We start from the raw sequence: 13,891 nt of genomic DNA, 5'->3' as shown, positions 1-13,891 counted from the left end.
CCTTGAAATGTAGATCATAGGCTATTTGAACGGTCAACAGATAGTTACTGACCTAAGTGTGTGGTCTTCTGGTCATAATTTTAAATTGGGATCAAAACTTGAAAAATACATCACATAGATTTTTCAGAAAACAGCCACCTGCACTAGTCTATGTTAGTGAGAGAATGCTATGAAAACTGAAGATCTATGTCATCCAAGGAACCTTCTTTATTTAGGAGAGCTGGATTCCAAGACACAACAACCTACAGCTTGATCCTGTATCTAGGTAAGCATCAGAGATTTCAGACTCAGAATCAAGACCAAGAATTGCCTCCTCATTTTCCTCATCCTGTTCATCATGCAGCATCTTTATGAACATTTCAACCGTAAGTCTGAAATGATTGCGAACCAGCCATACCAACCTTCTAGATAAAGCAAATCAAAAGCATATTTTCAAATGCATATCTGGCCAGGTGAGGAGACAGCTGGAGAGGCTTCATCAACACAAGGCCTCAGGACAAGACAGTATCAGCTCTAGGGTTCTGAGAACCTGTGCCAGCCAGCTCGCTGCTATTCTCCACGTCCTGCCTGGTTCCAGACCACAAGAAGAAGACTCCATCTGGCCTCAATGACTATCGACCAGTTGCCCTCACATCTCATGTAATGAAGGTACTGGAGAGACTGGTCCTGGCCACTCTCAGACCACAGGTGAAATCATCGCTGGACCCTCTACAGTTCTTCTACCAGCCTCATCTGGGAGTGGATGATGCAACTATCTACCTGCTGCAGCAAGCCCACTCACATCTGGATCAGGCTGGTCGCACAGTGAGAATCACAGGGGACTGTACTGTCGCCCTTCCTCTTCACACTGTACACCTCTGACTTTCAGTACAACTCTGAGTCATGCCACTTGCAGAAGTTCTCTGAATACTCTGCAGTGGTTGGGTGTATAAGTGATGGGAGGGAGGCTAAGTACAGAGCGCTGGTGGACAGTTTTGTGGAGTTGGCCTGTAGAAATCATCTGCTTCTGAATGTGGCCAAGACCAGAGAGATGGTGATCGACTTCAGGAGGAAAAGGACTTTTCTCACAATTCTCACCTCTTATAGTTTCTATCCACACCAAAACTCTCGGAGTAATCCTGCAATAACTGTGAACTTGTTTTTTCTTGCACATATTGTATTCATATTCATTTTTACTGCACATCTAATAGTCATTTATTTATGTCATTTATACATGTTTCAAACAAATACTGCAATTTTGCATGCTTGTCTCTTTTGTCGTCTTTTATATCTAGCCTTTTTTGCTTTGCTCTATGTGAAATATTTTGCCCTTGTCAGGCTGTTGTGATACAATAATTTCCCAACTGGGATAAAAAAAAACTAGGGCTACGTTGTAGCACTAATGGGCCCGAGCACAGGCATTTTGAAGCCTGTTGCGGTTAGTGGAGAGAGCAATCAATGACCAAGCGCACGTCTCCGCGTTGCATGTGTTTTGCGCACTGCGGCAAGGACAAGCGCTTCACTTCCTGCGTCTGTCGAGCGATGTCGATCCTTGCCTGCTAATTGCTCATTACGGTCCACGCTATCAATTGTGAAAATTTTATGTAAATCGAATGATAGTTGTAAAACAAAGCGTACTTCCTGTTGCCAGTAGGTGGCGCTATGACACTGAGGAAATATTGACACAGAGCTGTTCAGGCTTGGACTCTAATCATGTGACAGAAGTTTGGTAGTAATAGGACTATGCACACTGGAGTTACGACAACATCGTGTCCTTTGGCGAAGGATGATCCTTCGCCGCACCGCAATGTTTACACGGTTTGAGGAAATGTCACAATTCTGACCATGATCCAATGACTTGTCTCAGCTCATTTGAGCTGTATAATGTTAAGCAGCCAGGAGCAGTGCATCAAAGTATAAAACATGTCAATTCCTGTAGCCAGCAGGTGGCGCTGTGATTTTAAGAAATGATTTCTGTGTAGATGTCATCAAGCCGGGACTTTTGTTTTACATGTCTAGTTTGGAGTCGATTGGACCTTGTATGTCCGAAGTACAGAACCTCATGTTTTGATGGCGTGTAATCAAACTTTGATGCCACGCCACGGTCACACTGTGTGATGAAAAATCGATCTTTGAGTTAGTTTTTATCTCCATCTTGTTGTGATGACACTCATCTCAATTGGAAGTTGATCAGATGAAAGCCCTGGGACAAGTTCGTCAAACTAAAAATGCATTTACAAAGCAGAAGTTTTGTAGATTAGAAGTAGAATCCATTGTTTCACCTACATGTGCTGATCTATCCAAGGAGCGAGGGCCCTTTAATACTCCTCGCACCTTTAACTTTACATTGAAATTCTTAAACCATCATCAGAAATACAGCTTTTCATCACTGTGTTGGGATAGAGTCGTGATTGCCATTTTGTGTGTGATTCAAAGTTTGAAAATGGTCTGTTCATGTTTGTTTACAAGGGATATTCTACATCTTATCATATATATTAAATCATATAAACTCTTGTTGCTTTTTACATAAGTGAGATATAAAAAATATGTTACAGTTGTAATATTTCCATCTTCCTGCAGAAATTTAACTCCAAAATTGAATTAGTTGAGATCTCAAATTTCCTTCAAAATTAAGACAAACACAATCAAGTAACACTGTATCGATTTACGGTGATAGTCAGCAGCAACTGTGTCTTATTCTGAAAATATCTGACAGTTAGATGCTTACCATCGCTATTTGATCACCAGCCATAATGAGGTCACTCTACTCTGCCTTATACAGCTTGTTGGAGCTAAGTTCAGGTGAAGGTGCTGATGGCTGATGAATTAAAGGAAGAAACTAAACTTGCACCTGTGAAACAGTGAATTTTCAGCTTGTAAAACAGCAAAACTTTAGTCTCAGTGGAATAAATCCTGAGAACAAATTATTCGATTTTGAATCTTTTAATAATTGTTTTAAATATGGGAGGGAACCGGAGCACCTGGAGAAAAGCCACAACAAGACTTAAGTCTGAGTGGAATAAATACTGAGAGCAAATAATTCCATTTTATACATTTTATTCATTCTTATAAATGTGGGGATAACAGGAGCACATGGAGAAAACATATTTAAATTTGAAAGTGAAGCTATCGGAATAACATCATCCACCTTTTATCTCCGGAAGAAGGAAGAGAAGCCTGCTCTGAAAGAGGAGAAGACGCCAGGCTTTTTGCACAGGCGTCTTTTCAAAGAGGAGATAATTGATATCTCAAGTTCTGGATCTCTTAAAAGAAAGGAAACCAATAGCATCTCTGGACAAGGCCACTTCTTACACAACTCCTTGAAAATGACCTTGTCAAGGATTGTGTTGGGGTTGAAAGTTGAGTCAATGTCTTTGACCTCGGCCCATATTCTCTCCAGCAGATGATGATTTGTGTCTGTTATGTCGACATCAGTCCGGGTCACCTTTGCCTTATTATAGCTTCGTGTGATGAGCTGGTCCAAGAGAACACTGACATACATTTTACATCTGTCTGCTGCCAGCATCTTTGCAATCTTCTCCCTGGAGTTGCTGTCTGATGATGCTGAGTTCTCCTTTTCTTTGCTGACCTCTGATGATGTTGACTGCTTCGATCTTTTCTCCTCAATGCTGCTGACCACTGATGATGTTGACTGCTTCGATCTTTTCTCCTCAATGCTGCTGACCACTGCTGGTGTTGACTGCTTCGATCTTTTATTCCCACTGCTGCTGACCACTGATGATGTTGACTGCTTCAATGTTTTCTCCTCAATGCTGCTGACCACTGATGATGTTGACTGCTTCAATGTTTTCTCCTCAATGCTGTTGAACTCTGATGGTGTTGACTGCTTCGGTCTTTTCTTCCCTCCGCTGCTGACCTCTGATGATGACGTCTGCTTAGTTCCTTTCTCCTCAATTCCGTTGAACACTGCTGGTGTTGACCGCTTCGATCTTTTATTCTCACTGCTGCTGACCTCTGATGAAGTCTGCTTCGATCCTTTCTCCTCAATTCCGTTGAACACTGCTGGTGTTGACTTCTTTGGTCTTTCATTCCCTCCGCTGCTGACCTCTAATGATGTTGACTGCTTCGATGTTTTCTCCTCAATGCTGCTGACCTCTGATGATGATGACTGCTTGTTTGTTTCCAGTGAGTCGATGGCCATAAAAGCCTCTGACACCCTTTTTGTGTGGCAGTTAACTTGGTTGTTCAGCCACCAGCTTATCAAGGACAGAAAACAAAACACCCTGGTCTGAATGTCTGCATATATGCCCCTGTGTGCCTTAGGAACAGCCACCTTTTTCACTGGACCTGAACTAATGTCTGAATTCCTTCCAGGTGTGATGTACGCATAGATGAGATCTGAAAGCTGTTTTGTGAATACAAGAACCTTTTCAGATGGAGGCTTTTTCAGTGTTTGGAATGCAGAACTTTCATTTCCACCTCCCGGCTTCTCCTTCTCCAGAAGCACAGCGTCAATACTAGCCATCAATGACTGTATCGTCAGCCTCCTATTGACTTTGGTCTCCTCCTTGAATTTTTTTGCGACCCCTGTCAGTATTTGAAGCGTCCCTGCTGTGGCAAAAGTCTTTATGAAAAGACTATTGATCGTCCTCATTCCTTTACTGATTGAGAGGTTTGGCTGTGGAGATTCCTTTCCATTTTTGCTTTCCTTATTGATTGACTCAATAATTTCATCTAAAGCCATATCAATCTCTGGAGAAAACGATGAATTGAGAAAGAGGCTGTCATTGAACTCATTAAAGAAGTTTGTGATGTCAGTCAAACTATTGTTGATTGTTTCCTGGACAAGCATCTTCCCACTGTCCATACTGCTTGTTGTTGAACCTCCCTCTGAGGAACTACCTGACTTGGAGCTGACTCCTGAAGAGTGGGAGCTTGAAGAGGTCCTACACATCCGAATGGGATCATCTGAAGCGTCCTGTTCCTCTGAGGAAATGGCCCGACTTCGCCTGCGCGATTGACACTCGAGCAAGAGTTTGATTTTTGCATCTGCCTTTAACGTCTCGCAGGCATAACAGATCATCTTCTGGACTTTAGCGGGGTTAATGAGGCGGGTTGGTATAGGCTTCTCAGAGCTCACACAGGTGGAGCTTGCAGACAAGGTGGAGTTGACAGTCTTCGTCACCTCCTCTACAACCAAGTCTGTGAGCTTATCCAAACTCTTAGACTTTGTTGTGCCTGGTGAAAGACTGTCGTTGAGAGTGTCGCCCAGAATGGACCGAACTTCTTCCTCAGACAAGGGTGCATCGGGACATCGCTTTGCAATGGCATTTGAAACGGTCGTCATTAACTTCAGCAGAAGATCTGCCAACATAAATGTTGTAGCTTCATCCGGTTTGCATGACTTCAACAGCTCCCACTGCTCTGCAGTGATCTTCGTAAAAAAGGACTCGAAGTACGGGCGGACAGTCTCTACCTTTATATCCATTTGTTTCACTCTCCGAGTGATCTCCATTGCGACTGTTGTTTGTTTCAATGTGTGTTACGAATTGTTATTTTCGCTGTTCAAGATGTGTTTTCCAAATTCTCATGAAAAATCTCTTATCTTCTTCGTTCTACCAATTCGCTGGTTAGTGCAGACTGATTCTTCACTTCTTATTTTTCTGAGATAAAGAGCATCTTTAAAGAATAGAAAGGGAATTGAAGCAAAGGAGTTTAAAGGAATTGAAGCAAAGGGGGTTAAAGGAATTGAAGCAAAGGAGGTTTAAGAAATTCAAACAAAGGGGGTTAAAGGACTATGATGTGACTAATAGAACAAAGGAAACCATAAACAGTTTTGCCTGCTGCCGTCTGGCCGACGGTACCGCAGCATCCGGGCCCTCACCACCAGGCTCAGAGACAGTTTCATCCCCCAGGCCATAAGACTTTTAAACTCCTCCAATCTGCAATAACTCCACTAAACCAGCACCTTAGCATATTTGCACTATTGCACATAATTGCACTATTGTTTTTTTTCTTTAGGTGTATATATATATTTAGATATATATATTTTATTTTCTATTTTTAATTTTTTATATTCTATTTTATTCAATATTTTTTTGCTTGTAATATTCGGAGCATTAAGAATTAAGCATTAAGCATTAAACTATAAGAGAGCCTGTGGCCCAAGCATTTCATTGCCAGCGACTGCTTAATGTAATTGTTGTGCATTTGACAATAAACTCTTGAATCTTGAATCCACTTGGATCGACCTTGTATTGCAGTACCTCTAGGAACAGTGCACCAACTCAGTAGAAGGCGGTAATCAGTCCAAAATACTCTGTTTAATCTATGACAATACCATGACACAAAGAAGTTTTTTTACAGTTATCTTCTGGGATCACATGATCAAAGTCCCTTTCCCAACATATTTTAAGGCCCTCCAACTTTGGAAATGTATATAAATATAATCATAGAATTTTGATGCTCCCTTATTTTTGTGCTCCATCTTAGGTGAGAGATCTTCAATTCCAGTTGTACCTTGAAAATGTGTTTATTTGAAATACAGCAATGCCTACTTTAATAACCAATGCCTAGGTACACTGAGTGGAACTAATGCAGTCCCATACAAAATGCCATATATTATATAAATATTGTACATTTCATTAAGGTAGGACATGTTTTAGGGCTGTTGGTGTTGGATTGTATTAGTTTTAGCTTGGTGTACCTAAAAAACTGCTTCACTTAGTTCCTTATGCAATACGTTACCCTTCATGTCCATTGTATAATACTTTGTGCATTGTCAGGGATTTGTTCTGCAGTTGAAAAACAAATGACTTAAGATAAATTGTGAATAAAATTCACATATTTTTCATTTGGAGAAGTGATGAATGTCACTGTCTTATCTGTGTCAGCACCAAAGTTGAGATCTGCGATTTTGTTTTATGGTTTGTATTAAGCATATATTTAACAAAGCACTTTGTCAACTCCAAATACAAATGACTTCTGAGTCCTGTTTTCTATTGCTTTTTTCAAAATGTCAGTTTTTACTATTGTAGTGTCACGGGTTGTCCCTAGGGTGGGGCAGTGCAAAAGAGAGCGTAAAACAGGCACCATCAGACAGTATAAATGAAAAATAAAGGTTTATTGGTCCGTCCCACTGGCAGTTCCTTTAAATCAAAAAATAAAAAATAAAAAAAAGTCCATGAATAAACATAAAGCGTCCCGGAGGAGAAAGTGGTTTCTTCACCAAACAAAAGTAATCCAACCCTGCAAGGTCCTCGGTAGCTGTTCCTCCATGTAGGCGTCCTCTCTCCTACTCAGAGAGGCGGGGTCCAACTCTTTCTTAGTGGTGCTCTCCCCTCTGCCCTTTATTCAGTTTCCCAGCCCTGCCTCAATTAGGGGCCTTAAGCACCTGCAGCTGGGTGCACGATGAGGCAGTCTGGGAGCTGTAGTCTCTAGCCCGGTGGCCATTTTGGATTGTGGGCACTGATCCTGGGTGAGGATGTAGCGCCCCTCCACAACCTGTCCCCTTGTGATGCCACATATCCCTCTCCCCGGGCCTGACGTCCTCGGCAGGGTGAATGAGGACCAGAAGGCATCACGGCGTGACAGGGCATCTGCGTTTCCATGGCGCCGTCCTGGCCTGTGAATGACAGAGAAATTAAAAGGCTGGAGGCTTAAAAACCACCTCGTTACCCTGCTGTTGGTTTCTTTGTTTTTTGCCATCCATTGCAAAGGTGAATGATCGGTCACCAGAGTGAACCTCCTTCCAAGCAGGTAATATTTGAGGGTTTCCAGGGCCCATTTTAAGGCTAAGCACTCTTTCTCCACTGTGGCATAGTTCTTCTCTCTCGGCAGCAACTTCCGACTCAAATACAGAACGGGGTGTTCCTCACCTTCCTTTATCTGGGCTAGCACCGCACCCAGACCCACCTCAGAAGCATCTGCCTGGACCACAAACTCCTTGCTGAAGTCGGGGGCAGTAAGGACTGCTTTCGAACACAAGGCCCTCTTCAGGTCGCCAAATGCCTCTTCTGCCGCCGGGGACCATGTCACCATACGGGAGTGTTTCTTGGTCGTTAGTTCTGTGAGAGGGGCCGCTATCATAGAGAAATCAGGGATGAACCTTCTGTAATAATTGGCAAGGCCCAAAAAAGATCTCACCTGCTTCTTGGTCACCGGTTTTGGCCAGTCTTGGATTGCACAGAGTTTTGCCTCCTGGGGTTTGACAAGGCCCCGCCAGATGGTATACCCCAAGTAGTTGGTCTCCCCGAAAGCCAGCTTACACTTCTTGGGGTTCGCTGTCAAGCCTGCCTGCCGGAGGGAGTCTAGGACCTTCTGCACCCGCGGTAAGTGACTTTCCCAGTCTGGGCTCTGAATCACCACATCATCCAAATAGGCAGATGCATACTCTCGATGGGGTTTAAGTACCTGATCCATCAAGCGCTGGAACGTGGCGGGAGCTCCAAACAGGCCAAAGGGCATCATACGGTACTGCCAAAGACCTCCCGGGGTGGCAAAGGCCGTCTTCTCCTTTGATTCTGCAGACAAGGGAACCTGCCAATACCCTTTTGTAAGATCCAGGGTTGTTAGGAATCGTGCCTGGCCCAGGTTTTCAATCAGCTCATCGACACGAGGCATGGGGTATGCATCAAATTCAAAAACGTATAGTTTTGTCCGGCTTGTCTGCCAGGATGATAGGGCTTGACCAGGCACTCTTGGACTCCTCAATCACGTTCAATGCCAACATCTTCCTTACCTCCTCATCAATCAGCTTCTTGCGGGCCTCCGGTACCTGATAAAGCTTTTGGTTTACCGTTTTTCCTGGCTGGGTACGTACTTCATGTTGCACCAGGTGGGTGCAGCCTGGGAGGCATGAAAAGACATCCTGATTACCTTCCACAAGCTCCTTTGCCTGCTGCAGCTGGTGAGGGGAGAGGTCCGGGCCAAACTGCACTTCGTCCCGGGCAGGATCTTTCAACTCTCTGGGGGGAAGACAATTGAACAACGCCTCTCGATCATGCCATTTCTTTAAGAGGTTAATATGGTAGATTTGCTCACCTTTCCTCTTCCCCGGTTGCCTTACTTTATAATTGACTTCCCCAACCTTTTCAATTACTTCATATGGTCCCTGCCAAGTGGCCAAGAACTTACATTCCACGGTGGGGACCAGGACTAGGACTCTGTCTCCAGGGTTGAATTCCCGGGGTTGAGCTGCTCGGTTATAAGCTGCCCTCTGATCCCTCTGAGCCTTCTCCATGTGCTCCTTCACAATGGGAAACACTGCTGCCATCCTGTCTCGCATCGCCCCCACGTGTTCAATCATGGTACGATGGGGACAGGGTTGCTCCTCCCACGTCTCCTTGGCTATGTCTAGAAGGCCCCTGGGTTTGTGAGAATACAACAGGTCAAAGGGTGAGAAACCAGTGGAAGCCTGAGGAACTTCTCTTACCGCAGGTAGGGTAACAGCTGGTCCCAGTTTCTTCCGTCTTTGTCGATGGCCTTCCTCAGCATGGCTTTCAGGGTCTTGTTAAACCTCTCCACTAACCCATCCGTCTTGGGGTGGTACACCGAGGTTCTCACCTGTTTCACGTGCAAAAACGCACACAACTCCTTGGTGACTCATAAAGGACATAAAGGGGGTCCCTTGGTCGGTAAGAATCTCCTTTGGAATCCCTACCCGGCTGCTGAAGAGGAACAGTTCCTTTGCTATTTGTTTAGCATTTGCCTTTCTTAAGGGGACAGCTTCCGGATAATGGGTGGTGTAGTCTACTATGACCAAGATGTACTGGTGTCCACGGGCACTCTTGGGCAGTGGACCCACAATATCCATGCCCACCTGTTCAAAGGGGGTTTCTATGATGGGTAAAGGGATAAGGGGGTTCCGGTAAGTTGGTTTTGGTGCGGTTATCTGGCAATCTGGGCAACTGCGGCAGTAGTTCTCTACCTCCTTGTGGACTCCTGGCCAAAAAAACCTCTGTAACACCCTCTCTTTAGTTTTCTCTACCCCCAAGTGAGCTCCCAGCAAGTGTGTGTGGGCTAACTGCAGAACGGTGGGGCGGTGAGTTCGGGGCACAAGTAGTTGCTCAACAACTAGGTCCTTACTTCTTGTTACCGGATACAAGAGGCCATTTTTCACTGAAAAATGAGGGTAGGAAGGAGTCAACCGGGTTCCCACCAACGTTCCCTCTAGGACCTGGACATTTCTTAAGGCATTTCCCAGGGTTGGGTCCTGTAACTGCGCTGTTCCATACTGTCCTTTAAGGGGCGGCAGTTCCTGAGGGCCATCAGAGACATCCTCACTTGGCCCAGGTGGTGGCTCGGAGTCGTCCGATTCAGCTCCACTAGAGGCTTCTGCCAAGGCTTGGACTGACCCTGGGGTGTAAAGGCAGGGATTGACAACGTTAACCCATGATTTATTTATTTCAGAATTGTTTGACTTACGTTCCCATGGCTCTCGACTGAGCTTCTTTAGTGCTTCCCTCCACAGCATCCGGAAGGCCGGGCAGTCCCGCCCAATCAGGACTGGGACTGGAAGGGACCGGATTACTCCCACCTCAACATTAAACGTGCCCTTAGTTGTGGTGAGTTTCACTACGGTGGTTGGGTACTCATGGGTGTCTCCGTGGACACAAACCACCGGGACGAGGTTGCCTTGAGCCAGGGAAGATGCCTCCAAGACGGCCTCCTGGATCAGGGTCCTGGCACTTCCAGAGTCGAGCAAGGCTTCTACATCCCGCTGATTCACTTTTACAGGGGCACGTGGGTCGCCTGTCCCTACTTTCCCCCAGCAGGGCAGCAAAGTGGACATGTGGTCCACTGGCGGACTCGGCTAGCCTTTCGCACTGCCACGAGATGTGGCCCAATTCGCCACAGCGATAGCACTGGCGGACCTCCGGGTTCTGAACCACCCGGTGCTGACCAGGTTGACTACTGCCTCTGAAGGGTGGGTTAGAGTGAGGGTTGGCCGGTGTAAGACCACTTTGGCGATGCACACGTGGCCGGGCAGGGAGGGAAGCCACGGGGTTTTTACGGGGTGGGCGGAGCATGTCCTCGGCCGCCTGGTACTGCTCTACCGCTTCTACCAACTCTGTGGCCGTCGTTAACTTTTGGTGGCTGATTACCCATTTGGCCTCATAAGGCAGACCCCATAGATACCTGTCCATAACCAGGGTCTCTATAATGTCTGCGGGGCTGTGTTTGTCCGGTTCTAGCCACCTTTTCGTCACTCTTATCAACTCATGTGTAGCCAGATGCGCGCTCCCTCCCTGCCGCTGCGGGGCGCTCTACCTGTTATAATGGCGCACCAGTCATTAGGTGACGTCAGGCGTCCCGTATTTAAGGAGGCGGCCGTGTTTGGCTCGCCCTCCTTCCGTTTCCGCTCCTCTCTGGTGGGTCTTGGATAGCGTAGAAGAGCTACTTCTGTAGCCGCGGCGGAGTTTGGTCGTGGTTGTGCAACAGCCAGCGCCTCCCCTAAATATCCCCCCTCATACGCAGCGTGACTGACTGCTGGCGTGGGATCGCACCGCCGCCGGACCTTCGGGGTGCAGTTGCGGGTCTGCTTTGTAAGTAACGTTGTCTGCCGTCTCTTGCTTATCCTACCCCAGCTGACTGTTTATATCATGCTACAGCTGGACTCATCCACAGCTGGGGGAGACTCCCACCCTCCGGGTTGCTGTGACGGTGCCTTGGCTTGCAGGGTGGTGCGTATGGCCCCATTATTCACCAAATTCGGTTATGTTGTCACATTAATTATTAAATTTGTTTATTTCGCCTTCCTAGAGGCCCTGCTCCTTCGTCGGCCGTCATTGGCCACCACGCCTCAGACGGACCTGCTGTTTTGGCTTTTACTGGAAATTGCACTGTCCTAAACCACACTTTTAATGAACTGTTGCTGCTGATAAGAGCACGGCTCCACAGTTGAAGACTGCCTGGCTCAGGACCAAGGAAGTGTGTCATTCCTAAAAAGTATTGTCTCATGCACTGTGGCTCTCCACGCTACACCTTCACGGCGCGTGGAGTGATCACCACGGAGGGACGCCTAGTTTTTAGCAACCTTTAAATCCCATTTACATTCTTTATATTGGTTGGTATTTTGTTGTTGTTTTGTTGTTCTGTGGCGGCGACCCAATTCCTGGTGGCGGGGTTTTCTTCACAACCCGTTTTGTTGGTTTGCTGTGTCACGGGTGGCGAGTTTATTAATCCTTCCCCTTTTTCTTTGGTTGTCGTCGCCGTGGTAAGTCCCAGCCCTGTCCCTGTGTTGCTCATGTCAAATGTGTTTTATTGCATGTTAATTTGTGTTCTGTTTGTTTGTTTCATTTTGCTTGTTGGTTTATGCATTTATTTGAGTTACATTAAAGTTCTTTTTTACTAGTTAAACACGTCTCTTGCCCCGTGATTTAAACGAACCTGTGCTGTTGCACTTACAATATTTGAGTTATTTCCTGGAGGTGAAATTCCCCAGGTGGCGTTGTGGCAACCTCTCACTATCCCCGCTTTCCCACCACGCTACACATGCATTTGGGACCGGGGCGTCTCTCCACTTAGGAAAGACCAGTTATGAAAACGTTGAGCCATGCTAAATTTAGTGAGCCCCTGGCGACTCAAAATCTCTCCCTTCAACTGGTCGTAGTCATGGGCAATATCGGCCTCTACATCTTGAAACGCTTTAAGTGCCTCACCGGATAGGAAAGGCGCCAGAAGCCCAACCCACTGTCTCCTCGGCCACTCTTCTCGAGCTGCAGTAGCTTCAAAGGCATGAAGGTATGCTTCCACATCGTCTGTCACCCCTAGTTTAGGGATGAAATCAGCTGTCCTGGGTCTCGATTTTGGCACCTGCTGGAGCTCCTGCTCCTTCAGGTCATTAGCCCTTACTTGCTGTTGCAACAGGGCACCGCTGATTTCTTGCTGGGCCCTCTGGCTCTCCAACAGCATCTGCATCAGTGGCTCCATTTGGGATTGGTGGCCTGGTGTTTGAAGTCCTGAAAAAACTTGTGTCAAGTCCTCCACATCTTCACTCTCAATCATCAGCACTTCGGCCCCGGTGCCCACATTCTCCACCACCTGTAGTGTCACGGGTTGTCCCTAGGGTGGGGCAGTGCAAAAGAGAGCATAAAACAGACACCATCAGACAGTATAAATGAAAAATAAAGGTTTATTGGTCCGTCCCACTGGCAGTTCCTTTAAATAAAAAAATTTAAAAAAGTCCATGAATAAACATAAAGCGTCCCGGAGGAGAAAGTGATTTCTTCACCAAACAAAAGTAATCCAACCCTGCAAGGTCCTCGGTAGCTGTTCCTCCATGTAGGCGTCCTCTCTCCTACTCCGGGCCCAACTCCTCTCTCGTGGTGCTCTCCCCTCTGCCCTTTATTCAGTTTCCCAGCCCTGCCTCAATTAGGGGCCTTAAGCACCTGCAGCTGGGTGCACGATGAGGCAGTCTGGGAGCTGTAGTCTCTAGCCCGACGGCCATTTTGGGTTGTGGGCACTGATCCTGGGTGAGGATGTAGCGCCCCTCCACAACCTGTCCCCTTGTGATGCCACACTATGTATGACTGATCTGTGGAGAAAGGCATTTTCTTCTTCATCATTCCTGTTTATGCTGAGTGAATATTATAGAAGTGACACTAAATCTGATTCTGATTGTGTTGCAAGTTGATTTAGCGCAGCATCGCACAAGCCAAGAAGTTAAAACCTGAACAATACGAGCTCTTCACAGAAATATCAGTAGTGGCATATGTACCAACCAGTAACTAACTAAAAGCTGAAGAGCAGGTTCACACTGAACACATGGGGAACATTATGCTGCCTGTACATTCTACACACTAAACCTTTAAGGTTTCTACATTCTATTGGCCAGGTATTCAGTATCCTAAGCATCCACATTTAGATTTAAAGATGGAAAAATAATTACATTACCAGAGATTAAATTGATAAAAAATAAGAGTCGGGTTCACAACTGCTGAGACAACCT

Source organism: Hippoglossus hippoglossus, chromosome 4 (genome assembly GCF_009819705.1).
Source record: "Hippoglossus hippoglossus isolate fHipHip1 chromosome 4, fHipHip1.pri, whole genome shotgun sequence".
Lineage (NCBI taxonomy): Eukaryota > Metazoa > Chordata > Actinopteri > Pleuronectiformes > Pleuronectidae > Hippoglossus > Hippoglossus hippoglossus.
Note: the sequence above shows the minus strand (reverse complement) of the source record.